This window comes from Neodiprion pinetum, chromosome 5 (assembly GCF_021155775.2).
Source record: "Neodiprion pinetum isolate iyNeoPine1 chromosome 5, iyNeoPine1.2, whole genome shotgun sequence".
Taxonomy (NCBI): domain Eukaryota; kingdom Metazoa; phylum Arthropoda; class Insecta; order Hymenoptera; family Diprionidae; genus Neodiprion; species Neodiprion pinetum.
The window spans coordinates 32826806-32853018 of record NC_060236.1 but is presented as its reverse complement, the minus strand read 5'-3'; the positions used below and the strand labels follow the sequence as shown (position 1 = coordinate 32853018).

Below are 26213 nucleotides of genomic sequence, written 5' to 3'. Positions count from 1 at the left end.
TGTGATGTACTGTTACAGACAAATTGATTGGAAAAAATCGTGAAAATTGAACGAATGGAAGCAAGATTTTCGACATTCGAGATCACAAATCCAATATGGCGGACAGAAATTTTGAAGTCAATCAAATCTGGACCAAAAGTTGTACCTGCGGATATTTGGGGTCGCTGGATATGAATGTGGAGGAAAAATTGTTCAAATTCATCTGAAGTTTTCGTCTAAGTTTCAATTGATTTTCAAAACCATTTTCCGCCATATATAATCTGCCGTCTTGAATTTTTGAAATCTGATCCCTTCATAGGGGAATTATAATATTATAAAAGGTGACTAAGAACAATGATCTGCAACTGAAATGGTTGACCATCACAGACCAATCTTCTCGCCAACTTCAATTCAGTATTCGAAGGTACCTACTATTTTTTCGAGTAAAAATTGCAACACTGTACTTTTTCTTTAGCTAGATTATTCTTTTGTCGTTTCGTTTCTGCAGTTTCTTACGGTAGCTTCAAATCCGTTCAGAGTTGGAAGGCAGGAAGGCGCGAATGAGCTGACATTAGATCGAGGCTTATCGATCGGCACCGTAACGTTTATATTTGAACTATTTCCCATGTTTTATGTACCGTATCGAATGACGTCAGTGTTTCACGAATATAACCTGCATCAGATGTGTAACGAATCTTTCATATACCGATACAACACAGCGGTACGAACTGAATAATTTCGCCATCATCAAAATCGCTCGAGACATTGCACGTGCATATTTTAACCGAGATATTCGCTATTGCAATTATAACAACTCGATAAAACTTACGGTGATGAGAGGGGGGGGAGGGGGTGAATTTTTCTCGCGGAAAATGTGTCGAAAAAATTAACGGAAAAATATAATTTACATATACTATTGTTTTTTTTTTTTCATTGTTTTCTTTTATTTTTTCTATTACAATTTTATCAACACTCACTTGCCGACAAAGTGAACGAATTGAACGTGGCTGCGAATTAATTGCGAAAGGTTAAAGAAATTGTAGGGAGAAGAAGAAAATTTTTTTCTCATTTCCTTGGACGTTATCTTTTCTTTTCGGTTTTTTATTTTTCCATTAAATGTGGTTACATGTACATATCTTCTTGCAGAGGATTCAGGGAACGGTAAATGCGATATCAGAGTTGCGAAGCGAGCGTCATTTGATCGGTAAATATTTGTCGAAGTTCCGGATTGTAAAGAAAAAAAAAAAAGAAGAAGCTGAAGAAACAAATAAACACCTTTGCAAAGATTGTAGATTGCTAAATAGTCTTATCAGTATTTTAACTTACTTATTCAATCTCTATGCTCGCACTCGGAACAGTACCGCTTCAACTCAAATTCAGGGTTTTTAAAGCACGTCGCGTGTTGGTGTACGAAATATATAAGTGAAATAATCGCGCGCTCTCTGAACGGTGGAGAAAAAAATAAATAAAATTACGTAGTCAAAATTGTGAGTGTATGAAAAAACCGTGGAAGGAAGAATAAAAATTTCATTGCAAAATCGTAATGCTTCGAATTGATTTTATTTAGTGCAGAATATCAGCGAAGGTTTTTTACTTGGCGCAAAGAAAGAAAAAAAAAAAACAAAACACGGGAAAAAAATATAAAGTCAGTGACAAGAGGTTAACGATACAGTCTATTTTTGAACAAGGAATAGAATATTTTATAAAAAAAACGAAGTGAAATATATCACGAAGAGAGACATATATTATTATATTTATATTTTGTTTTTTTTCATTCAGTGATATCGCGAATATTTAAGTGAAGAAAAACTATCGGAAAAGCTTGGAAATGTATTTCGTCGTTGGTTGGCGTGAAGGGGGTATAAAAATTCCCAATTTATGAGTTATCGTAACGATAACTGCCATAAGTTGAGGTAAAAATAAGGTACGTTCAATCCTGTAAAAAAGAATAATCGTTCGTTAGGTTGAAGAAAAGAAACCGCCTTTTGACATTATTAAATTACGTAAGCCGTGTGAGTTTCTTTCGACATTTTATACGACAGGCGTAAAACCAGTTATCTATGAACTATATTTAGACGAAAACGTTGATTCCCTTGCTATCGGATGACTCGCCGAGATTGAAGATTCACGCAGAGCTGGACAAAGCGTGAAAAAATTCATGAAACATGAGTAGCGAACGTTTTTGGATTCCGGATGAAGAATGAAATTTTATATATCTTGAGCTTTCGACAATTTTCAAGACCAATTGATCACATATGCGTAAAAACTGCGTATAAAATGCTAGTCAATTATCGTTACTCGGTAATTAAGAGTGTGGAGAAAAATCTGAACCAGCAATTTTGTTGCTGCATCGCCAATGAATAATCGCTCGTTGTCCAAACCCGTAAATAAACCGCGGATTATACCCTACAAAATTCATTTCCTTTCCTATTTTCATCTTCTTTATATCTAGAGGAAAATTAATGAGGCTAATAATTTCCCTCCACTAACCGTTGATTAGTTCCGCCACGCTGCCGAGTCCGTTCATTTTTTATATACTGCTTGGATACGGTTTTACGCTAAAATTAATCTCGCGCTTTTACGTACGAAACGAAACAACAATTGAATATCAAAGAATAAAATTTACGTTATTATAAAAAAAAAAAAAACAAAAAGAATCCGTCACCGAGTTTATCCGGAGTCTCGAATAATTATTCTCCATTTCATACCTTTGATTGTAGTTAAAATTTTTGTCTAACCAATCGGGAGAAGGATTTTTTTTTTTATCATCGAACCCACGATATTCTTGACGTTAATAATTAGGCCTGACCGTTGAAATTCACGGCGATTTCTGGCCTCTTCCGAGGATTAATTTTATCCATGCCAGTATCAAATGTTGAACAGGGATTATGTAACCGGCACTTATAACAGGACGAGCGAAAAATTTGCGAAACAGATTTAATGCGTGGGACGTGCAGCAGTCTTCTTGCGAATAAAACCGGGCTCTCGGGTCGTGTGCGAATTGTTGGGATGAATCTACTTAACACCACTCTGGCCCTGATACACTGGATATACACTACGAAATAATTGCAGAAGACGATTGGAAGTTTCCTGTGGGTCACGTGAGCCGCTCTATATATGCACACCGGACAAACGCTAGATATTACCAGGAGTCGGGACAGGCGCAGGATAGATGTATACAACTAATCACAGACGCAAAACCGAGCGATACTTGCACACAAATAGGAAAGCACGAAAGCACAGATATCAGCAATCGTCTACCATAAGTAATTCGATCATATCCTTTTATTCTAAAAGTCGAAAAATTGTTGTTCGTATTACCAATAATGTGCTGAAAAAATAAAAAGTTTCGCCGAACCTTGACACAGATGAAATAAATATGAAAAAACGGAGATTCATTCGCGGTGGTTTCAATGATCTGGCAGAAATCATTGATTGTTCTAAATGGTTTGCGCATGAAATTGAAAAAAAAAAAAGGAGAATAATTCGGTTTCGGATGAATTTTTGTCTGATGTAAGGAAATTGAAAATAGTTTATCAGTAAATTTGTAATGAAATTATCGCGACGAAAGTGAGAATTTTTCGCCTCATCGGATTGTTTGTCCATGCATTCGTAACAGAGCATTGCATCATTGGTTTAAACAGCGGCGAGATGATCTCGTCGACTGAACTGTTTTTTTTTTTATCTCTTCTCTGTAGGTCGGGAAAAGGTTGAGCAGTTTACGTGTGCATTTATCGCGGGTATGCATATAGATACGAGACTCAGCTGATAATAATATCATGCCATCTATTTTGTAATAGAAACAACGGAAGAACCTAATTCCAGTAGGCAGCTCAACACAAGCCGCGTATTTGACGCACACGCGTTCACCAAATGCGCGTGTAACGCGTACGTGTAGGTATTATATTCATCGTACGTATCACTCTCGTCGACCATTTGATACACACGTTCACTCAAACACAACGAGGCGAACGCGATGCTGATCAGGCGCATAAGCCAAGCCATTGCAGAGATACGTTACACGTATGCGTATTACATACGGAAGACGAGCGGGAGATTTTGCAGTGACCGGTGCAGGTTACGTGCAACCGGCTCAATTATAAGCGAAGGATTTGCCTCGACTGCTAAACAATCGTATCCAGCTAAAACGACGCTTCGCACTCTCAGTTGTCAATTAATCGACGTCGCGGCTGATTGGTTTGAAAACGAGATATAAATACGTCCTTTGGAAGCAGCGATCTGGCGGCAGAAATCCGCAGCTTCGAGTCGCGCGTATTTAATTTTAAAAGTCTGTTTTCGTCGATACTTTTACCACGTTTCGATTAAACGCGGTAAAACATGCGCCTCGTAGCTTGCACGAAGTTTTCCACGCTCTGGTGTTCACGTAATTGGGCAAAATCGATCAGCTGATTGCTCGCCGCGACGCCATGTTGCTTTCGGCCGCGACTGTCTTTTGCCTTTCGGCTGCGTTTTTTTTTCCCGCCACATCGCGCAGCTGTTCGTCGGCTGTCTTTTGATTCTCTTCACGCTTCGCGTCTTTCATTGCCTTAACCCTGTGTTCTCAGGGCGATTATACCGAGGTGAAAATACTTGAAAATACTTGGCTTCTGAAATCGCGCACAAATATTCCTGACCGTTCTCGACTTGGCTTAGCACCCTGCGGGGCGCAGACGATAGTATTAATAGTTTTGCACCGAGAATAGAAGCACAACTGCAGCACTTCGTACCCTACCTATACGCCTAACTACCTACCTACGTGTCTACCTATGCACTGGGTGTCTAACAACATCAGGCTTAAATTGCAACCCAGAAAATATACACTGTCGTTATGTCAATTTTCCTCTCTTTATTAACGACACATACGTGTGCGAATAAAATTCACAGTATTGCGTGATGTAAAAAATTGCACGGATTTTCGCAGCAGCACTTGTGCAAAGTGAATAAATCCAGTACGTTACGATCATTCCTCCGAATGAATTTTACCGTCGAAAAGTTGTCTAGAAATTTTTGCTCTCTCAAAAAAGTCTCTTACAGAAATTCAGACACCACAACATTTCATTTCGGACCCTGCGAATTGGATGCGCCCAATATTAACGGTCCTGCATAGACTGGCCAGGTGGTGCAGAATCTACGTTTAACATATTACTCGTTCTCAAGGGAATCGATTCTACCACGCAGAGACGCTGGGGGTTATTTGATTCTATGACGTCAGGCCAGTCGCGTATATCGCTAAATAACCGTGGAATCAAACGAACTTCTCGGATTGTCCGAGATTTTTTTTTTTCATACACGCGATATTTTCGTGGAATAAAAATTCAAACAACGATTAAGGGAAAAGGAAATAGGTCGTAAATCGAAGAGCTGTTCAGTTCTCGTTTTCATGCATAAACTGCAGAATTCAAAACTTCGTTCTGTTTTCCATTTAAATTTCTGAAACACCATCTTCAAAGACAATTAGCGAATAACGTTTTTTAACACGCAAATCTCGACGAATCGCGAGGCGAAGAAAGCTCGAAGCTTACAGGGAACGCCGCGGCAGCGCTTCAATGTGTTCATTCATCGAAATCACGGGGGCCAGACTAGGTCACTGTGACGGAATTAAATGCAGCCTGCGTTTTACACTGGTGCAACGGTGACGTGGCGAAACCAGATTTGCAATGTGTATACGTACGAGGAGAGAATGAATCTGTTTCATCGACCGAATATGAGCCAAAGCAGTTGCCGCTGCTGCTGCTACTATTGTCGCTTCTGAAGACACAGTCCAGCCAGATACCGTTTTTTTTCTCTGTAAGAGCCAATTTGCAAAATTTTTCTCATTCGCAAGCACCGTTTCAACGCTTTCACGATTCATCGCAGCCAATGAACATCAAATAATAAGGAGAACTTCAGCTTTACGTCATTTTCAGTATTAACCAAGTTCATTCTCATGTTGTTTAAAACAATCTGCGTCATTTTTTTTTTCTTTTTTTTTTTTATAACCAAGTGATTCTTTTGTTTCTTTTCTTTAACCTCTTAATTCACGCTAGAATGCTCAGCATCCCACTATTTTGGTTTGCACTTTTTTACTTATAAAACTACTTTTTTGGTAACAAAAGCCGAATTTTTTTGGTTCCACGTGGTCTTTGTAATATTTCTCAGTCTGAATGAAAAAAAAAATAAACAAAAATTACAAAATGTATTTATTTATTTACCGCAAAAACAGTAAATGTAAACACATGGTCGAAATTTGTACTTTTCCACGCATAAAAAGCTTTCTCTGCCAATCGACCATGAAAGAATTTTATTCTTGTTGTTTTTGTTTGTCTGCCATATTGGATCCACCATTTTAAATTTTCAAATTTCGAGTGCAGACTCGTAATCATTGACCCCAAAAACTACGTAACGTAAAGTTTTATCAAAATCGGATAAATTGTCGAATTTCCGTCCGCCATATTGAATCCCCCGTTTTGAACTTTCAAATTTCGAGTTCAGATTTTCAATCAGCGATCCCAAACTCTCACGTATCACGTACAAGGAAATATCACAAAAAAGGAAAAATGTATGCATGAAAGGGTTATTAGTCAGTTCCTCAGGTACCTTTTAGATTCTAAATTGTCGGCTTCAACGGTAGCATCAAAAAGCTTTGAGTGTCTATGAACAGTTTTTGAAGAGCATACGGCAAGTCAAAAATAAGTGAAGATTGCAAAAACAGTACGTATCACCAAAGGGGAGGGTAGGCTCGTGATTCGAAGAACATGGTCGACTTTTTATTCGCACTCCCAAAACCCAGGAACGCAGTGGGTAGAAGCCTCAATCTATATATCCAGTCTCTTCTTCCATCATACGTGTAAATTATCAGGTAGACGAGGAGGTTACAGTTTATCCGTCGCAGCCGGTAGAGATCGTTAAAGTAATAACACACCGGGATACATAACGACACGAGAGTGTGTTTTGTGCGAAAGAAGTGAACCGATAGACGGTGATGAGGTTCGAGATCATACGCGTGAATCTGTAATAAGGGCCGACGGTGCGAGAAGGTTCTCGAAATATTTCACGTTGTTTTATACCAGCAATTTATCAACCACGCCGCAATTAAGATTACAACGGAGAAAGAATACCTCGATTTTCATGACGACTCGCAAGCTCCTCGAGAATCATGAATATCTCTATAATCATCATCAACTTGATCATCAAAATTTCTTTAGCGAGTTGAATATGATCGTAAAACAGAGGATCGTGACATGGGTTAGAATTAGTTTCACATTTTTCATCAAGAACTTCGGAGTGGTTGGGTTAAGAAAAAAAAGTAGAAAGAACAAAAATTGAACGGTGACAATATCGAATTTTCGAAAATTCGAGAATTTTTTTCGTACAGTTTCGAAATGTTGGAGATTGAAGTGCAGAAGAGTAAAAATGCAGAACGTCAGATGACAAATGATATAGTACAATTTTAGCGATTCTATATTATGACCTATTGTATCTACATTTGGACTTCCTAAGCTTAAAAATTTTCCACAGCCCAATTATCGCACATTCAAAAACTGGTTTAGTGTGACCCTTTTTTTTCTAATATTTCTACATCTTTAATCCCCACACCAAAATTTGTGCGCAGTAGAGAAAAAAAAAAAATTGCAATGGAAATGTTGGTTCGTGGATCAGACGGGTTGTGGCGTCTTGAAATTCCGCTCGTTTAATATCGACACCCCGGAGGAACTTTTCATTAACATCTACTCCACCCTTGCGGCCACATCGACAAGGAGGAGAGAGTAAAAATAAGATAAAAAAAAAAAAAAAGAAAATTACGAAACAGAGGGACAGGGGCGTGACAAAAGTACGCGAAGTAACAAATTCACCGCGTACTTTATTCCCCTGAATTAGTTGCCGTTTCGGCTGACAATGCAGTCTCAGCAACACGCCACCCTTCCTTCCTTCCTTCCGTTCGTCCTCCTCGTTCACCGTCTCTTCTCGTTCTGTTGGCAGTTCTTTTCTTTTTTTTTTTCTTTTTTGTTTTTTTGTACGTCTCTCCCCCCAGTCAACCCCTTGCACTGTTACCACCCTCTAAATATCCCACAGTCGTTTTTTCCTCCTTCTCTTTCCATTTCCCTTACAATTCCTTTAATGAAAAGAACCGTCCTCGCGACTCGGTTCCCACCAACCGAAGGCTACTCACTTTTCACGATTTTTCAACACCCTGGTGTTTTTTTTTCTCTCCTTTTTTCCTTTCGCTTCCCTTCTCTTGTTTTTTCCATTCAGTTTCATCAGGAACTATACCCAGAATAATGCACCACTCATCTCGAGCGGGTATCGTATTTTTAATAACACGAACGAGACTTTGGAAAATTTCTTTCCGCCTCTGATTCTAGTCCTAAGACTGGAGCGCGACAAACGGTGTTCACGAAACATTTCCAGGACTTGTCGAGCCTCGAGTACGAAAATTGGTGGCAGCGCGGTGGGATATCGAGAGTCGATGAGGGTTAACGCGTTAATTAGTCGATGGTATCGGGAGAATTAGCTGCAGGACAGAAAACAGGCTGCAGGTTTCGGCCCGCGGCGCTGTTGTATGAATATAAAACTAGACAACGACGAGGGGTTCGGGTCGGAGTTTCGAGGGCATCTTTTTATAACCGTTCTTTTTAGGGAGGGTCGCCTCGATCCGCGGAGCGTTTTCTCCACGCCGAGCGGGCTCGACGCGACGGAGAATATGATTAGTATATCATTTTAAAGGAATACTCTGGTGATACTTAAATTAAGTTTATTGAGCAGTTTTCACGGCATCATACCCGCCCAGATACTCGGGAGAAAACGCCGACCCATCTCACCCTTAAGAAAGAAAAAAGAAAGAAGAAGAAGGAGAGAAAGGGAAAAATAAAAATAAAACAAGAAAATATTCAGACCATCGTAAAACCGCCACTTCCTCACCAAAAAACAGGGCATCCTCCCACCAATATCGTTCGCAATCTGCGTAGAAAGCTCGGATTTTCACCCTCGACCTCGTGGATTTTTATTCATTTTTATTTATTTATTTTTTTATTTTTTTGCCATTTAATAATATAGTCACTTATACTCTGATTTATTCTCATCAATGTCACAAGGGTATTCAATTGATCAGATACAAAAAGGAAATAAATAAATAAGGGATGAAGAAATATCTACGACCCTCCTTTCCGTCAAATGATCAGGTTTATTATACTCGCTGTTAATCGACGGGTAAGGGATTGGCTATGGTGTGAGTAAAAAAAAAAAAAAAATTCTTTTTCAAATAAAAAAACAACGAAGGATTTTTGCCCCTTCAGTTGTTAATACTTTCAGTCACACATTTTTTGACTCAATATTTTGTCCTGAATATTGTTAACGATCACGAATCTGGAGTCGGAATTTGATAATTTCTAAATCCAAGATGGCGGATCCAATATGGCGGATGTAAAATCGAAAAATCTATCAAAATTCGATGATTCAGGCCTAAATTTGTTATTCGGACGTTTTTTGGGGTGATACGAAATAACAAAGATCATTTCAAGTTGTAGATAAACTGTCGTACGGCTAGGGCATGAAAATTTTTGACATGGAACGTCGGGTATTCCATTGTGACTGAAACGGTCAACTGTATAACTAATAACATGCACAATGCTTTGGACAACACGTTATTCAGTCAGGCAGCTGGATCGTAAGAGGGCGGGAAAAATGAGCCGCGAGTTGATTAAGTCACTCGACTCGGATTCGCGTTCCTCTTGGGCAAGTACAGGTACCGCACCTATACAAGGTGGTATACACCCACCGATTCAAGAATCCCAAGGGAGGGTTGATCGTTGACTGCGCGCTCGGTAAAGAACGGAGTAAGTGGTTTGGCGCTGACTTTAGACTTTTACGAGTTTTAAAACTTTTCCTTATTTTATTTATTTTTTTCTCCTTTCTTTCTTTCCTTCTTTCTTTCTTCCCCATATCAATATATACCTCCCGCCCTTCCCCCATCCCTTCTTTTATTTGCCCTTTCATTATTCTTTTTCGTACCATCTCAATTCGACGCTGCCGTTGCACTCCTGCGAATTAGACGATCCTCGATAAATAATATTTTCACTTCAATTCCGGTGATTAATTATATTCCGCCTGATGCTTGTCCTACGCGTTATTATTCGGTCAAAGTTTTTCCCATACCTACAGCTAAAATCATGTGCGGTGTAAACAATATTTGCCAACTATTCGTCCTGTTCGTAAGAAAAGCTTAAAGCAAAGTGCAAAGATAAATCGAGAAAATAAAACGATTGCAGAAAATTTCCACAAAATGGGATTGAAAAAGGGGTTGAATAATAAATTCTTAGTAACTGTCCTTCGATTTTTCCCCAGCTTGCTTTCGTTTCTTGACATCTGTTTCAATTATTTTTTTTTTTACCACGGTTTTTTTTTTTATTTATTTATTCATTCATTTTTCTTTCTGCACTTCTTTTTCAGTACTCGCTCTTTAATAATAGAGAGAGCCAGTCTCCTCGGTGAAAATGCAATTAGTTTGGTTGGAAGGCATCCGCACCCCGCGCTTCTTAATCTGGTATTGATTGCCAAAACTCGACAGCCATTCCCCCATTCAACCCCCCCCCCCCCCCCCCCCCCCCCGCCCCTCCGGACCCGCCACCTCTTCTCCCCCTCCCCCCCTGCGGTGCCGAGGAACCTGGAAAATCAAGAAAAATGCTTTAAATTCAGAGCAGCTTGATTGATTATATTAATAAGAAAGTTTTTTTTTTTATATTTTTTTTCCTCCTTTTTCAGTTTTAATTTTTTTTTTTTTTTTTTCTTCCTTCTTCTCTCTCCTCTTTTCGTTTCACCTCAGTCATTTTCCTTTCTCCTCCCTTTCTTTGCTCTCCCCACCGAAAGCGCTTATCTTTGAGCTAAGCCAGCTTCCTGATCGCACTTTCTGCAACCTTCCTTTCAATGGACGAGAACGAAGGACACTTTCTGACATGGTTTATGCGCGTCTACGCCGCGACACACGGACAGATGCGCACAGAGATGAAGTAAGAGAGAGAGAGAGAGAGAGAGAGAGAGAGAGAGAGAGGGGGAGAAAGCACGGAAGCTCGAGCAGCGCACCCCGCGTAATCCCTAAATAAAGCTGAGCTGTCAATGCCTTATAAAATTAGCGAAGATTAATTTGTTAAAGTATTGGAAAAACTCGCGAGGCGCCTCGACTCTGTGGAATATAATATTACGTAGTATAGACCTATTTATAGGCGGTGAGATGCTGAGAATGAATTAAGAAAAAGGAAAATTGGTATGCCTATCTATAATCGATATATCGAAACTTTGTTCAAACTTTGCGACAGTTTTTATTTTCATATTTAAAAAATTTTTCGTTCACAGAGTTCGACAACGATTTTAACCCACGTCTTTGTCTTCTTTCTGATTTCAGGTAAGCACAGAATTCGGTATACGAACATTCTTGATGTTGCATCAGTCGATACTTTTGGAAACATCCGTGATCACGATTCGAAAGTTTTTCTACACAATTTAAAAGGTAAATAACGCGATTTAAATATCAGAAGCGTATTTGTGATTAAAGGATCAACGAGTCTCGAAATTTTAAAACTGATAAATACGATTGATGAGAAAATTTTCTGGGATGTAAAAAACGCCGAAACAATTTCTTGAAGCCATTTTTGGTTGGTATATTTGCTGTATAGATTTGTCTTTGTTGAATTGTAAGTTGAAGACTTTCGGCTTTATGATTTTTTGTACGAAAGCACATCACGAAAAACTCGATCGGAATTTGTTTCAGAATTTTACGACCCCAGCGTGTCCGAAGTACGGTTTAAAAACTTGCAAAAAATCTATTTTCTAAAATCTGACAAAAATTCAGAAAAATCTTGTATAATATTACAAAATTTTTGACACCCATCAAAAGATGGAAGTTTCATAACATCAAACGATAAATAAGAAAATTGAGAAAAAAAACAAATTAAAATTATTATTATTGAATTGAATTTTTGACATGAGAATGAACATGACAACTCATTATAATATGGGCTGAAAATTTTCTATTTAGAGAGATATTATAAATTCATTCTTATGTCCAAAAATGCAATCCAACGATGGTAATTTTTTATTTTTTTTTTCATCAATTTTCTTATTCATCTTTTGAAGTTACGAAATCTCCATCTTCTGACAGGTGTCAAAAATTTTGTTACACTTCACAAGATTTTTTCTGATTTTCGTCAGATTTTAGCAAGTGGTGGTTTTTGTTACAAGTTTTTAAATCAAACTACAGATACGCTGGGTCGAAAATTTTGAAAAAAATTACAATCGCGTTTTTCGTCATGTACTTTCATAGAAAAAATGATAAAACAAATCTGAGACATCGACGTAGAATATCTATCGAGATGTCATGGAATGCCCCATATACACTGTATAAAATATATATATATATATGTGTGTGTGTATGTACACGGGGTAGTGCTCGTCTTATCACGGTGGGTAATAATTAATGCGTCGTGGACAAACTTTGGACCAAAGTTTCTTTTACTTAACGCAAACACAAATTGCTTGTTTAATAGATTATTTATCCTCCTCTCTCTCGCTCTCTTTGTTTTTCCGCATCAATTCCAGTGTCTCGCCAGATTTCTGCATAACAATCACCTCCGTCAGCTTGATTCGTTGTTTCTGAACGCAAAAAGTTTACGATTTTCAATAAAATGCCGAGAGAAAATTTTCCGATCAAATACAAAAACTTGGAAAAAGCGAATAGAACGAATCGCTGTAAAGTGAAATGAAATTTTATAATTTTTTTTTTATTTTTTTTTTTTACCAAGGACCGCGTTACACTTTCCGTTCGATTCCAGCCTCTTGCACGACGCGTCGCGTATAGAAATCCCCGGGTGAAATATAAATCGACGGGAAGTGCAAAAGTCCCGGTTTCTTCGGGGGGTACAATGAACCTCACAGGAAACAAATGGCCGGCAAGTTTTCGCGATACTAATTACCAAAACTTAAGAAAGTGGGAGGAATTGTCGCCGAGAGGGTTTCGAGTGAATCGAATAAACATCACCCTCCCCGCTCACCCTCCGAACCACCCCTCGTCTCATTTTCGCTCTCTCGGATACCGGCTGGTAACCCTTACCGGTTACCACCACCCCCCCCCCCCCCCCCCCCACTGCTCGCCTCGCCCCATTTTCTTCCTGATTTATGTTAATGTTTTTGTCTCGCTGTGAAATACACCAAAAACCGATCCGAACCTCCTCATCCCCCCCCCCCCCCCCTCCATCACCCCCACCCCTCCCCTTTCACCCCTACGATTTGGATTAACTCAACGACTTCTTAACCCTCCTTAAGGTCGTACAGTGATCCTACCGTTACCGACCGAGCAAGCTCGCCATTTGTCTCTCTACATTAAATAAACAAACGAACGAAAAGGGTTCAAATTTCTACGGTACGTCGCTATTTTATACCGGAATACACAAGAAAAAAAAAAATTAAAAAAAAAAAATACTCACATCCCAAAAAATTGTCGGAAAACTTCATAGTTTTTTGAGACCTGTTTACGCAGCTTATCTCTCGTTCGGTTGAAATTCAATTAAATTTTTTTAATTCCAATCTATCTTGAAGAGATAAACCGAAAGACAAAATTTACCCTTCATCCATCTATTTTCAATTATTTGGTATAATTAATTATTTGATACAGATAGATAAAAAAAAAAATTGTTTTTTTTTTTTCCACCCATTTTAAATTCAAGTAATAACCGTCTTTTTCGTTAGACGGTGTAACTTTTCCACACGGAATACGTCGGTGTGCGTTTATTGTTGCTATTATCACAGGCATTGGGCACAAGTTGCGCGATTGGATCGGAGTCGAGACAAGTTTTTAACAATGCGTTGATTGAATTTCCAATACGTTGTGTAATACCGCAATACGAATGGATTTCACGACGTATAGAATTGTACGTAACTATAATAAACCGTACGACACACGCTTACGCGTGTGTAACAATATTAATTGAATTGTGAGAAAGAATTGGCGCATTGAAAAGTAAATAAAAATAAAAAGACAAAAAAAAAAAAAAAAAAACAGAAAAAAAGAAAGAGGTTCGCGTTATTAGGTTTTTTTTCTTCTTCATACACACGCAAACAAAATCATCGTAACGCATACCTATGTGTATATATATGTATATACACACATATAATAATCGAGAAACGAAGTGGCTTACTCGACCGGTATAATGGAAATAAAAACGAATTCGATTTAATAACCATCGTAGGTCTGCGAGCACCGAGCTTCACGCAGCATTAAGGATTGAATAAGCGCATTGTCCTTACTTTATCGATAGATTTCCGTTGCCAATTGCAGTTGCGGCGACTCTGCTGCCACTGTTCGATTTATACACTATGGGATTCAAATTTTCGGCAAATCCTCCATCGCATCCTTCGTGTCTGCAGGCGAAGTTTCAGACGTTCCTTATTATTTTATACTCATTATTATGCAGAAAAATCGAATTTTTGTGTAAGACATTCCATTGTTGCTCAGACGACAATGAAATGGCTCGCGAAAAGAATAAAACGCGCATTCCTTTTTTTCATTATCGTTCTCAAACTCCGAGCGTTATCTCAACCGCTAAATGTATCCTATATACTTTACGTGTTCGAATTGTTATTACATTCGCGAGCGACGGTAATTACATGTTTGCAAGGATCTTGCTTTTGTTTTTTCGTTTTTTTTTTTTTTTTTCTTTACACTCTAACACGGTTACACGAGTTACGTCAATCGCTGTTATATTCGACTGTATAACGTGTCGAATATCAGGAATATCGTACGCAAGTTCAACCTTCCAGACACGTCTGAATTCGCGTGTAAATAACATGCCTATTTTGCGTCAAAAAATTCTCGTACAAATTTCAACGCCTAGCAGTGTAAACGAATTTAAATTCGACGGGTCGGAATGTTCGAAAATGTGTGAAGAGAACATGTTAATTATTTGGCAGTAACGCCTGATCGAGTCGGCTGTTTATTAAAGAAATATTTCGAGCCACACGAAATTTTGAACATTCAATGTAACGTTTATTTTGAACACTAAATTTGGAGAAATCGTTACATCCGGCAGTTTAATGGAAATTCAAAGTGAACATGTTGAAATATTGAAAAAAAGAAACATTGTTTGCTTTTATAAGATGAAATTTCCGAGTAACGTATAAATCTTATGAATATATCGATGAACATGTCCAAATATTGTACCCTTGAATACATGTCGGACATGTTCGTGATTCTTTTTTGAAGCGGAAATAACTCTTTTCGTCGAGGTATCTGAACGATCGCAACACTTGTGTGTCTAGATTTTGAAACGTTTGTAGAAAATAATTCGAACATGTTCAAAATGTCTGCATACAAATAACCATGCGAGTGCAAATCTTTAAAAATTGAGCGAAACATTTATTTTGAGCGCTAAAATTGGAGGACTCGTTGTATACAACGATTTTATAAGAATTCAAAGTAAACATGTCAGAACGCTTTGCAAAAGAGGAACAACATTTGCTTTTATGAGGTAGAATTTCCGAGTAACGTATAAATCTTATGATAATGTCAACGAACATGTCCAAATATTGTGCCCTTAAAGATATGCCGGACATGTTCGTGATTCCTTATTGAAAGGAAAACAACTCCATTCTTCGAGGAATTTGAACAATCTCGACATTCGTATATCTGGATCTTTGAACGTTCGTAAAATATAATCAGAACATTTTCAACATGTCCACATAAAAATAGCCGTAACCGTATAAGAAATTTAAGGTGAAACCTATTTATGTATCTCCACGTATTCTATATTATAAATACACAAACCCCTGCAATGAACAACGTTTAAAATCGATGTTTAAAAGCTGTTGAAGCAACTTGGAGGAAAAAAAACAAGCCCTATCAAATATACGCGATTAGGGTCTTATTGTTAATGATGTCGAATAGATGGGGGAGATTAAAAAAAAAAAAAAAAAAAAAAAAAAAACCCCTTCCTCTGGTACTTGTATGAAAAAAGAAAAGAAGCAAAACAAAACAAAATACACACCCCAAAAATAAAACTAAATAAATATAAAACACTCGAGGTATAAAACTTGCGGGTTCGGGAAAAGAAAAGAAAAGGGAAAAACAATCATATAATAATATAATAATTATAAACTCGAAGCAGAAGCTTGAAAATACTTTCAACGACGTATTGAACACACTCGATTGTGGTTATAAAGTGGGTGCGTGTGTGTGCGCGTGCGTGCAGTGCTACCAACACCGAGATTCTGTTTAATATAAATTGCGCAACGGTGTTTGCTTCGCGAACGAAATATACCCACCACCTACTTTCAGCAAGCGAACATTGAATCGTGGTTAATCGGGTATAACAAGGGCAGTCGTTGTTTATTGTTTTCCAAACGTGTAAACGGCGCCCGGGCTAAGTTTGTATATTAAATTGCACGGATCCGGAGCGCGTGCAGCGGCAAACGGCTCTCCGTTCGATTCCCAAAGTCCGAGAGGGAAAATTCAAACCGGGCGTTCAAGGGGGGAGAACCAAGGAATGGGCGGCTCGCCGGCTAAGGGATCGCGACACCCGAGTTTCGCCAATTTTCACTTCCGGATTACCTTATCTGCCAAGAGTCACTCGCGAGTCACCGGCCGATTCCGTTATGCCCAAATCCAACCCAACCGAGGCGAAGTTTTCCGATAAGATTAAAGTGTTTCGCCTTTTCTCTATCGGTGTTGTTTTTTTTTTTCCCCTCTATTCCTTTTCAAAACGTAACATATCCGCCGACAAAAGCAAACGTTCAAAGTCAACCAGAGAGGAAAACAATTATTGATCTAAAAAATTGTTTAACGGGTCTGCTTTTTAAAATATTTCATGATCTATAAATTTGACGGTTGTTCATTGATGATGATAAAACCGTTCCATCGATTGGCGAAAAAAGAACTACACACGGAAGGTGTAATATGTTTCTATAACGTTTCGGAATGTTTGGGATAGAGAAATAGAGACGGAGGGAAGTTTGTCTAGGTACACAGGGACCACGGATCGCGGATCGCAGATTAGAGTCTTGGAGTGGTGAAATTAATTTGTTTATTATAACGATAACTGCAATTGCTACGGCGACTTGGTTAGATGTTATAATCGAATAATTGACGACTACTACTATGTGCCTGCAGTTGGACTGTAATATCAGTATACGATATACGTAACTTATGTATACATATATATACATACAAAGACCCATGCTACTGTAGAATTTCACCAACTTTCCTGCAGGGTCGACGGTCTTTAATCGGTTTTAACGGGCAAACATTCTATCTCAACACCATCCATGGTGCACTTGGGTTCATGTACACAATCAAGTATCGCTGGGTATACGACAGAGTGTAGGATGTGACGATAATAACACTGGGAATACTCGATCCTGAACTCATAAGCAAGAAAATGTTGTCTTTTCGATAACACCGGTCGACGAAAATTCACTTTTTGTTTGCCACATGAAAACTTTTAACTGATTATGTTGGGAACAAGGCTTTAGCATAATGGGATTGATATTAGAACACTTGAGATACGAATAGTTTTACTGTAATGGGATTTTCTCAGTTTTTTCAAAAATAAAGCTTTCATGTGTAAAAATTAGGTTGTGTATAGTGTCACGGTACACTGGTGAATAAAATTTTGTAACAAAGAAGGTGATTACTATAATTTTTAAAGACCTATTTAACCCTCGTTTTAAAACCACATTTACAATTAGTTGGATTCGATCAGGTCTAGTTTTTGTGTTACAGCCGATATTATACCAGTAAAATTGAATGTTTGTCGTTTTGATTTACCTTATTTGATTCAGGGTGTTTTGTTATTTACTTTAAATACCGGTTAATTAGTTAGAATAAATGACAAAATACCCTGGAATAAAAAAAGGTAAGTCAAAACAATGAACATTCAATTGTACCGGTAGTAGATGTAACACAAAAACTAGACCCGATCGGATCAAAATAAATATGATTTTATAATTAGAGGTAAAAACTGTTTGTTGATTAGTGTAATCGTTCGAATCATGAAAAGGTTGTAGTTTTTCTTTTTGCGAATGGAGTAAATAGGGGACAAATATCATACTTTCGTATTGTTTCAATAGAGACCGAGACCGTGCAAGTTAGAAAGTATCAACACATAACGCTAAAATATAAATCCAGATTTTTCGCCGCATCGCGAAACTGCAGATACGCATACATACCGTAGATGTGTGTATAAATGTGTGAAGAGAGAGAGAGAGAGTGACTGAACAGCTGCACATCCATAACTACACTTGTTTGTTATCTTTCATGGTGACCATTAGTATAATACGTTGTGATATCATATCGTACCGTATCGTATCACGGTTGTTTATTTCAAGTCTGTTGTTTCTCTGGTTTATTTTTAATTTCACGTTGTATATTTGATATAAATTGTGCGTTGTATAAGGAACATTGTCCACGCGTCATCGTCATTTCCATCAACCATCCAACGCATCATTATATACGGTTAGTCGCGGAGAACCGCAACCGTGATCTTGGCCAAAGATTCGGTCCTGATAAGCTGCTCGAGCATACAAGTGCAATAATAGTGCTTTTTTCATAGAACTAAAACGTGTTGCGACGTGATATTTTATTTTCAACGTTCAAACGCCGCGAGCGTTGTTTTCCCCGTTATGCAGGAGTTATGACAACGAGGATAACAATTTGTTTTTATTTTCTTTCTTTTTTTTTCTTGTTCTCGCTCCTACTTTTTACCGTGTTAATTATAATTTTCACCCACTGAGAAGAACGCCGGTGTGTGCGTTTCGAAGCACGCATCTGGTAGGTGTTGTAAACCAAATATAATATTACAACTGGATATTTGTAATTGTGTTGCATTAGGTACACACGTAAATATACAACATATTATGTACAATATGCAACGAGGGCGAAAGCTCATACGCAGTGAGGAAAAATACCCGCGTGAAACTTATTTTTCAATTGTTATTATTATTGTTATTCGAGATATCAGGAATATATTGATAATACAATATACGACTAAACAATTGGTATGCGTATAGCGTGCTATTGATAAACGTAGCCTATAAGTAAAAAGAACGTTGGCAGCTTTCAAGCAATATTCGTGCAAGTTCAGTTTCTCAGCCTGATTTCTTTCTTTTTTTTTTTGTCGGATCAGGTACAAAACCGAAACTCATTTTCATCAACTTATTTTACGTACAGATTGAGCTTGCCCAAGTTGACTCGCGGTAGACAATTCAGTTTTCCAGACGGTTATTATTCCCCGCAATAATTAAGTATCGACGTGCATTTTACACCGATATTAAATGTGGTAGGGTCCAACAGCTTGCAGGTATTGTACGAGGTATCTGCTTAGCGTCGCAATATCTAATATTGCGAGGTAATCGTGTTAGAATTAACCCCCATCACGGCCTTCCGCACAACCTGACGATGCATGAAAATTCTCCAAGCTGAAAACCGCGCCTCCTGCAATTAGTGAAAAGTGAAGTCTTCTAGTGCCTGTTCGCGCAGCTTGGGATGAGAATTCGATGCGAGTTGTTTTTTTTTTTTTTTCCTTCTTTTCTCTCTTTGGATTATCAAAAAGCAAATGATTCCATCGCAGTTGAAATTACACGAGGTAATTGGACGGTAGCGAGTTTTGTTTTTATTTTATTTTTTTTTTGCGATTACATTCAATGTGCAAAGTTAAAAGAAGCAAGTACTTTGAAAACACGGACGAAATAACAAACCTACCGGAGAAAAACAACAACAAAAACTGCAATCAAGGGTAATTTTAACCGGAGATAAGTCATCCCCTCTTTAAGTATCCCTCCTTTGGGAACCCTGGGGCCTAATCGGAGGCAGGAGGGGGGGAAAGCGGCGACGACGCACGAGGGAGCTGACCATGGCTAAACGGAGTTTTACCCCAGGGGAGGTTTTCTGGAGGGATGTTAAGAGCGTTAGCGGCCAGTTAAGAGTCGACGAAACTGCAGTCGACGAATCAAACCGGAGCTTCTTCGACTCGTGGAGAAGTGTTCAACGGCTCACTCGGAATCTGTTTACACACGATGAGAATTCACGTCTCGATGATCTGTAACAAGCTGAACACAAGTTGGTACATTGCTACGAGTTGCGCGAATTTTTTTCTTCAAAATTTAACACTTTTTCCACCAGGAGACGGTCGAAGTTGGCATCGGATCTAGCGTCTGACTGAGCATGCGCGAACTTTACGCGATTTTCATGCAGGCTGGCCACCTCAAATTTCAGCTGTAAGACTCGGCTTACGTAGGTTATGTAAGTTCGGTAAATTTTTTATAGGTTAACCAGGCGTCGAATAGCTGTTATTGTAGTTACTCGGGAATGGTTGGCGAACCTTTACTGCTAAATTAATGACTTCTACGAGTCATCATAACAATACAATTTCAATTCGCCACTTGCTGCGGGAGATTTTGACGTCGCGTGTCTAATTTCGATTAAGTTGGCTATCCTACATTCAAGACGAAACAATTGCCGCGGTATGAGTCTGCCAGCCAATAGAGTTCAATTGTTTTGCGCATGCGCAATTGATTGCTGAGTTTCACCTCTCTCTATCGGTCTTGTAGGTGCCTAGTATGTAGACACGAGCAGCGTACGTGAAACGAAAAGAACATATAAACACATGAGGAGGGGGGGGGGGGGGGGGGGGAATAAAAATACAAAACAAAGAGTTAGATAATGAGGGAGTAAAGTAGACAAAAGTACCTGACCGAGTAGCAGACGCTACGCGCATAGCCAATACCTGTTCACCGCAGCAAGCGGGTGTCGTGACACGAAACAGACTGCTATGTTGCGACATATCTTTGCACAGCGTGGGGCTCACTTGGGTTTATTAACGTTAAGATAAATAAACAAATGATGTTGTGTGTATGTAGCGCTCGCTGAGGACGAGGGAGAGAGAGAGAGAGAGAGAGAGAGAGAGAGAGAGAGACGGACGAAGGTTGTTCCAACGCTCGGAAGAGAGAAGAGGGCGCAGAAGGCAAGAGGGATAGATTTGTGTGTGCACAACTACGCGTGTAGGTTCGTTCGGCACATAGAACAGCGTGTTTGAACAGCCATGCTGTTAGTCATCTGACGTTTTTGTGCTATTCAACGGTGTAACGAAAATCCTTTTCCACGGGCGTAGCTAAACTTGTCGAATGCAATGTTCGAGACTTTCGTACCTTGTACCTAAAACGCGACGATGCAAGTGGCAAGAACGCGTCGAATAGCATTAATGTATTCAAATTACGCGCCAACTGCGCGGGACATATTTCCTCAGTCGATACTCATATTATTTGTTTGTCATGCAACTGATGAAAAGTAAATTATTCTTAAAGGTGCGTATTTTTTCGTATTTCTTTTTTTCGTTCTTCGTATTAGTCTTTCATTGAATACGATATGAAATTATTAACCTGACCTGAGCCGAATTACCTTACACACGCGTACGTCAAGAAAATTGTAATAAACGTGCGATACACACCGAGGCGAATATGTTGGTTACGTAATTGCCGCACACAGTTGTCTGTCAATAATATAGCTACTTTTATTTATAATTCCTATAACGACCAGAGCCGAGTCAATCACCGGAGCGGAGAATAACAACAATTATTATTATATCGCAGGTTGTAAATAACCGAGAAGAAACACCCGCACGACAAAATCGAATACATACACATATGTGTACACTCTGCAAAGTATACGCATGGGTATGTATGTACACAGGGACTTAACGATTCCAGAGAAAAAATAACCAAAGATTAAAAGAATTTAGTTCGATTTTCAGCTGTATTGTATACATATCGTGATATACCCTCTTCTCTCTCTCTCTTGGTATATTCAAGGTAATCTAATACCGTGTTGAATTCGTGATGCGAAAGAGTGAAAAAAAAAGGCGGAAGGGACAGCAGAAAAAAAAAATCGGAAAAAATAACGAGCTGTTAAATGCTTCGCGTGCAGGATACAGCCGTCGAAAAATAGGGATTCGAAAGTTGTGACGTCACGGGACACAGACCGCGCATTGCTCGCCGTTATCTTCATTACATGCGAAAGATGATTTCTCTCTCTCTGAAGTTCTTCGTTGACGTCACCCGACCAGCGAGAGAGCCCATGACCGAATCAAACGTCGACGCATCAGAAGCCGGACGACGTTGGCACATTCGCGAGACAGGTTCGAGTCTAGCATTGTGATCGTAATTGTCTTATCTGACGTAAGCGACTCGCTCTGCGAGGAGTTGCGGAGGAGGAGAAGGAGGAGGAGGAGTAAAAGTGGGAGGATGGGGGAGGGGTGAGGGGTTGTAAAAGCAAATAAAGATAATCGCTCGTACATTTGTCGGAAGAAACAACAGGAAAAAAGAAACACAACAACAACGAACCGATAAAAGAAACATACGTAAGAAAACAAAGTAAAATTTAACGCCTCGTCGTTCATTTCGAGAGTAGAATGGTGTGTGTGTGTTGCGTTTCGAGGTTCGTTTAACACAACATTCGCGTCATGTTTTATGGTTTATGGCTATTTCCTCGCTTCCACCAGACGGTAAATATATCATCGACAGGGTGGACCATGAGCCCGGAACGCATCGGGACAGAATATTTTTTTTAAATCCTGAAGGATGTCGACGGTATCGCCGGATTATCAAATCGCGTGAACGTGGCGGCGGGCGAGCGCGAACTTCAGGCATTCCGGCGCGAAGAACAACAATCGAATATCGCGTGGCTCACGGTTACGATTACGGCACTGCACCGGTGTTCGCGCGCGCGAGTGAAATGGATAGATAGAGAGAGACATATATCTATACTTATATAAAGAGAGACATATATCTATACATATATAGATATAAATCGAACGCCGGTGTGGGTGGGAAGGGGGGGGGGAGGGAGGACGTGACGATCCCCCCCCCCCCCCTCGATATATGTATGTATGTACAATCGAACAACTATAGCGTTGCTCGGTGACAAGGGAGTTGAAGAGAGCACGAACTACGGCTTGAACGAAGAGAGGAAAACAACCGGGTGACGGTTGGCGAGCGGCGAGTAGAGTGGAACCCGCGATGCGGTTCGCGCGGGGCGAGGAGAGGGGGGGCGGGGGGAGGAGGCGGGCGGGGCGGAGGGCAAAATGCGTAAACAGAGAGTCAACATGTAAACAGGCCACTCGCGAGACAAACAACGTGGGGGCCGCGGAGCTCTGCGCCGCACCAGCCGAGCCAACAGCCAGGCTAGGCGGCTCGGGCTGCCTTACCGAGTGAGTAGTGAGTCTCTCGCGGAAAGCGGCGTATAAACCTAGCCGGCTCGGCTATCCGATGATCGTTACACACGCTGTGTATAAAACAACGCGGTTCCCGAACAGGCTTAATAACCGGGATTTTCGTTCACGCGCGCGAGATCTCCGTAACAACCGCGTTCTTTGCTCCCTCCCGTCCCCTGGTCGTCATCCCTCCCCCGCCGCACCCCCCTTCCCCCCTTCTTCGCAACTCACACGCGTCTAATCCGCCGCTTCGTCCAATCCCCAAGCCTTATCACAGACGGACGGATGCTTGACTCTACCGAAAAGCAGATAGACTCGACTGCAATACCGCTTGAACCGTATTGCTGTTACTACTGATGCTCATGCTGACGCGGTGATTCCTATACCTGCGCCGCAGATCACATATCGATCGATAGTGATCGATACTGACGCGGGAATATCGCGCGCAGATCAAGATCGATTGTGAAGTTTCGGTGTGTATTCGTTCGGTTATTATCAGTGAGAGTAGGAATTATTCTTATGCTTTGGCAGCCGGAGATATTGTGGAGTTAGTGTTGGGTGATTAATTATATGCCAAGAGTGGGTTCACTTATTGTGTTGTTGAGTTTTTGTGAAATCGGTTATTTTTTTTTTTTTCGACAAGTTTTGAGAACGCGTTACTGGTACGTCTTACAATTTGAAATTATTACCCGTCGATACCGTGGTGTAATTTTTTGATTCTCAAACTTGTAAGGTTTTATTTGCGATACTTGGGATATTTTGAGGAAATAAAACGTGGTTCTAATTGTAAGAAACGCGAGATGTTTTTAGGCGTTTTACTTGAAATACGTAACACAGTCGAAGGAGCGAATGGTACATGAGGTGGAAGGAAGAAACGAAAGAAACAAAGAAACGTTCGTTTATTTGAAAAGAAATACGGAGTGTCGGGTTGGGGGGCAGAGGAGGAGGTGGTGGAGGAGGAGGAGAAGGAGGAGGAGGAGGAGGAGGAGGGTAGGGAAGGAAAAAAAATAATAACAATGATGCGACGCCATAAACAGAATCGAACAAACAACTGATATGCAAATAATGAGTTGTGCATTTAAAGATTGTATTGGAACTCGGTTTGCTGTTAGCTGCCGCCACCACCACGCTGGGTTTTATAATGCGTGGTTATTTAAAAGAAGAAACAGTATACAACCTTAGTTGGGTATTATTAAAAGAAACTATTGTCGACGTCTTATTAACAATGCCTTGTTATTAAACTCCCAGCCAACGCCGACGAATACGACCGAGTTCGTACGGTCCGACCGCACCGCCTGCGCGGATTCTCCTGCACTAGAGGCAGGCTGCTGTACACAACCGTCTCAAACTTCTGTGACTACGCGGCGCGCGCCAGCCCGAGTTTGTGTGTTCCACCGAATACGAACTTGTTATAGCCTGCAGTGTGTGCCTGCGTTTGTCCAGCGCCACGGCGCTGATAGCGTTCGTTGGTTTCGCTCGATCCGCCGCCGAGTCCCGCGAGTCTACCTTAACGCCTCTCCCTTCCTTAAAATGGGCAAAGACGTTGATCCGGGTTCGCCGCCGGCCCGCCACCCCGTCGCGTGTCAATTCAGTAATAATAATTCGTCGATGGTTGCAAACGAAGCTGCAGGCGTGCATCGCGCGTCGTACGCAGCACAGTGACCTACACAACCGTTCGACCGGCGTTTGTCATATGTTTACTCAAAATTGTTATTATTTTCCTCGCTGCACATTCATCACCGTCGCCTGCACGACTCTGCGACGCCACCTCGCTACTTTGACTTCGGATTACAACGTAGTGCATCGAACAATTGTTGAACACTTGTGCTTCCTGTGATACTCCCGTTTGAACTTTTCTTTCAATACACCTGGCCCCCGTCCCACGTGTTCAACTTTTATATTTGAATCTCCCGCCCTGCTTCTCGACTCTGGTGAGCCCCGCCACCGTCTCGAGCTGCTACCATTGGTAAGTCGAAATCAAACTGACTAAATATTCTCAGAATTGTGGAACAATGTTTTACCACTCGGAATAATTCACGAAATTTTAAAATTTATTCCGGTGTTCTGGACAGTGGAGTCGAAATATTATTTGTATATTCGAACCCTCCGTGCTCTGTAGTCTAGGATAATATAAATCTCTCTCCTATAAGCGGATGAGGTGTTTAAGTTTGTGACCTTGCACGATGCTGCACGCTCAACGTTCTAAATATACCTCCGGCAAATACTTTGATTTAACAATTTCATTTGACGAATCTCTCCTGCTGCATTACGTTTGCCGGTTACCTACAACCATACCGTACACCGTAATTTACTTCGAGGAATTTGTTTGTCTAGCAAATAACGAGGTCAGACTGTACTACAAATATCTATCAAACTATTTTATTCGCCGAAAACTACGATTACGACTCTTACTTCATTGAATTGAGAGTGGTGAAGGAAGGCTCTGCATATGACGGCATATGTCACGCCTGGTTCCACACAGTAGCAAACTAGCAAATTGCATCAACGATCGCTTACATCACACGCGTAATTACGCATCGAGAATTGTGAATTGTTCTCCAATGTGCACTGCGTGCAGTTATGTTCCGACAAAAGCATCCGTCATTTGCTTTGTTTACGGTGAGAGATTAAGCGCAGTTTACTTTCGTCATGAGTAACCGAAGCAGCGTTATGTACATATATACATAGTCGCGAGTAAGTGGAAGTAGAATTTACACCCGTGTTTATCCCTGCAATAATTGCATCAAGTAACTTCACTGAAGAATCAAATATTTCGAAGCTGTGCGGTTTGTTGAAAACCAAATTAGGAGATTGTATCGTATCTGCGTCAATTGAGCGAAAGAAGCATTTGAACATTCAAATTTCCCGCGCGCGGCATTTAACCTCTTATTTCAAAAGAATTATCGATAGCAGGCTTGAAAATAGAAGAATGAATCTTTTCCGGTGGAGTGAAAATACCGTATACTGGTTAGGCGCAGATCACTGATCCTCTACGGTGTGTGAGATATGCAG

At 40.1% G+C, this 26213-nt stretch overlaps 1 protein-coding gene across 4 annotated transcripts in view; it reads left to right on the top strand.

The window, feature by feature from the left end:
- FoxP (forkhead box P) overlaps nt 1-26213 on the top strand; it is a 219557-nt gene that overhangs the window by 7294 nt on the left and 186050 nt on the right. For 2 of the 4 annotated variants that reach the window (XM_046625293.2, XM_046625294.2), the window contains exon 1: nt 24182-25167. The exons of the other annotated variants lie outside the window; for them this stretch is intronic. The gene's annotated coding sequence lies outside the window, so the exon portion shown is untranslated. Of the gene's footprint in view, nt 1-24181; nt 25168-26213 lie in introns of those variants that run through there. 4 annotated transcript variants of the gene reach the window in all.